This window comes from Rattus rattus, chromosome 17, assembly GCF_011064425.1.
Source record: "Rattus rattus isolate New Zealand chromosome 17, Rrattus_CSIRO_v1, whole genome shotgun sequence".
NCBI lineage: Eukaryota > Metazoa > Chordata > Mammalia > Rodentia > Muridae > Rattus > Rattus rattus.
Genome location: NC_046170.1, coordinates 18,035,646 through 18,039,096, shown reverse-complemented (window position 1 = coordinate 18,039,096; position 3,451 = coordinate 18,035,646). Strand labels below are relative to the sequence as shown.

Below are 3,451 nucleotides of genomic sequence, written 5' to 3'. Positions count from 1 at the left end.
AGTAAAAGAACAGTGTAAATAAATAATGCTTGCTCTTCAATGGACTTACTTGAATAAAAGCAAAATAAATAAATAAAACCAGAAAATTACTACTCAGAAGTCAGGGTAAAAAAAAAAAATCAATGTATTTATCATGGGGTGAAAATAAAGTCTGAAAGTGTAAATACATTAGTCAAAGAAGGTAGCATCTGAGGTAGGCCTGGATAGACACGATAATCACATTGACTACATAGACTTTGGATCAACTCAAGAGTCCTGGATCAGGGCCTAGGTGGTAGCTGAGCATGGGCAGGCGGAAGGGCCAGCTCTCCTGCCCTCATGACCCTGGGAGCAGCTCTCTCAACTGCCTCGAGTCCTGAGGTGCAATGGGGGAGGGCATCACCTCTGTACCCACACCACCACACGGAAGACTAGTGGTGGGGCCAGATCTACTGTGCCTCTCCTGTCAGCATCAGCTCTGCTGTTCTGTCTAGGTGGAGGCTACTCTTCCAAGTTCTACAGCTGGGGAGGGCAGGGCTAGCTCCCCCCACGCCATGACCCTGTAAGCAGCTTTCCTGACTGCTGAAGTCAGCGCTCCCACACACAGGTCTGGCTCACCCGTACTGGCCACCAGGACAAGCTCCACTGTGTTGCCCGGGCAAGCCACAGGGCCTGCTGATAAGAAGTGGGACCAGCTTGAAGTGGCAATTTCTGGTTTCCCTGGAGACACAGTTGTGCCTCCAACTGTGATGTTTTCCTGGAAACTGTCTCAAGACGATTTGCTGAAGCAGACACGTGGGAAGATGTTTTGCTGACGATGTTTTGGTCGGTGGGCTAAACGGGAGATTGAAGCATTTAAAGAAACCTTATAAAAGTAGATTTTTGAAAAGTATAAGCCTACACTAGCTATCCACAATGATGCAGCCAGTGAAGGGTGGTGTAGGTTTCTGGTACCTGGGGCTTTCCACAGTGATGTCTCGCCCGGCTAGGTGCGTGGGTCTGGGCGAGAGGGAGAGAACGCGGGCAAGGATGGGCAGGGGACTGCTGCTGCTGCTTCAGTTGCCTGTCCTGCTCCTTTCTGCTGCCTCAGCTGCTACAGTTGCTCAGGCTGGGCTGAGCCAGCAGGAGACTAACTAGCTGGTGAGGGGTGTAGGGGACCTTCTGGCAGCAGATCTCGTCCCCAAGCAGCGGTGTGACAGCTCTTATGACAGAAGCTCTCCGACTGAATAATTCCTACACATCTTTAATTCTGAATATGACACCTAAATACAGTTTTTGGATGGGTCAGTGTGTGACAGCAGGTACTTCCTATTGGTTTGGTTTGAGAGCTTGGGAAGACGTCACCTACATATTCGGGGGCGTGGTCCTGTGGTCACGTCCTCACCTGTGGAGGAGGTGCTTGGGACATTTTTCTATGTGACTGGTCTGTCTCAAACCTCTCTACAGGGGTTTGTCAGGGGCTGCAGCTAGTGAGGCCCTGATCTGGTAGGCTAGGAATGCTCCTGCTGTCCTTTTAGGGTTTCGGAGCATTCGACCTGTCTCGACTAGGAATCAGGGTACCTTTCACAGCTCGCCGCCCCACAGGGTAGGGCCAGTTCTGCAAAATCACTGGACATCCATGGGCCTTTCCCCCTGCACCAGCTGCCCTGAGCAGGAACATCCCCAAGTTCTTCAGTAACAATTTGAATCATGGACATGCCCAGCAACACTGCCCCCTGCTGCTGCTGGCTAGCAATGGCAGACATGGTCCTGGGTGACAGCCTGTGACCTCATCATGGCCTTAAGTGGCAGAGTCTGTCACTTACAACTTGTCTATTACACTTGTCTATTACACTTGTCTATTACACTTGTCTATTACACTTGTCTATTTCTTTCTACCCTTGAGTCTGCAGTTCCATCTCTCTTCATAATAATCTAAGTTGCTCTCCTTCTCTTTCTCACCTGTCCAGCACAGACTCACACATTGTGGTCGCTCCTACTGCAGGCTGGCCTTGTGGCTGGTAGGTCCCCGGGTGACATGCTCAGTCCACAGCTCTCCTATGCTTTGTGTTGGAGAGCAGGTCTATTCCACAGGGTGAAGAAGTAAGTCTGTGGACATCTTGCCCCCGCCTCTACAGGGTGGCATGGTGGAATGCAAGTCTCTGTCTTTCTTCTTTCTCCCACACTACACTGCCTGAGTTGGATTTGATTTAATTTGGTATTTAATGTACCCTAGGTATAAAACAGCCTTGGCCACCAAGCCAGACATCAAGCTAGGATGAGCAAAGGATCGCTGCCAACGGCACTGTCCCCGACTGATATAACAGCAACACCAACATGCCGTCTCTTTGCTCATGGCCAAGGGATGAGTCCACCCTTTTTAAAATGATAGTTTTGCATTTATTCCCCCAAGGCTTACTATGGATACAATCTTTCTTTCTAAAAGCCTATTTAAAATTATCATTATATTTTAATAGTAGATTCTTCTCACATTGTCTGTCTGCCTGTCTAACTTCATAGAAACTATTTGGGTAAAATAGACCAACTACATAATCTAGTTCTACTGTAGGTTGTTCTTTACCCACAATCCCCTGCTTCCCCTTTGTGAGGTGAGAGCATGGGTATGGGAACATGGCAGGATCTTTACAAACACACCTCAGTTGTGTCATTTGCTTTTGAGCTATGTATCTAAACCAAAAGGAGCCGTACTCAAGACAGAGAGCTTCCTTATCCTTGTTTATAACTAAACCCTCAATCTCCCCCTCCAGGGTCTACTTACAACATTTACAGAGGGAGAAGCTCGCATCCTTCCTCCAGAGGAAGACAAATTGGTTTCCTTGTGTATACTCAGAGTGGCATAAGACAAACCATCATGCCTCCGTACCTAGGCTGAAGTGATCAGGACAGGAATGCGAACTAAAGTACAGTGTGCACACGAATGTTGTATTTTATTCCAGGGTGAGTTTTAATATTTCCTAGGAATCATGTGACTTTTAGTAAAGCTAGCTTCCTCTAAATGAAGAAAGCACTTGTCACTTTTCTCGTGACCTCTCAGGAGCAAGGTAATCTGCCTCAAGACAAATGAATATTTAACAATAAGTGGTAACCGCATCACCTCTCTTACTGTGAGCTAATGAGGTCACCTTAAAAATGTCTCTCCATCATGAGCTTCATGTCACATGTCGGCTCAATACAGGCTTCTCGGTGAAGAAAGCTGAACTGGAGACTTTTTTTCTAGAATTTCAAAGATGTAAAGTGACATAGGCAAGCAATATTACATACTTAATAGATATTATGCCTTAAATGCAGAAAACCCCAAATCCCTCTGAAAGCAATAACTGGAAGTCCAAGCATTGCAGTAAACATTTGTGTGATCGTCCATGTATGTATGTGTATATACATATATATACATATATGTATGTGTGTGCATACATATGTGTACATACGTGTTTATAGTCTAATTTTCACAAACATGTTAAGATACAGTTAATCC

The 3,451-nt window shown here is 46.4% G+C and overlaps 1 non-coding gene across 1 annotated transcript; it reads right to left on the bottom strand.

Annotated features, from left to right (window-relative positions):
• Positions 1 to 2,181: 2,181 nt before the first annotated feature.
• Positions 2,182 to 2,325, bottom strand: LOC116886730. Its single transcript, XR_004386140.1, has one exon. It is a non-coding gene; the product is annotated as a small nucleolar RNA SNORA48 (small nucleolar RNA).
• Between the last annotated feature and the right edge of the window lie 1,126 nt (positions 2,326 to 3,451).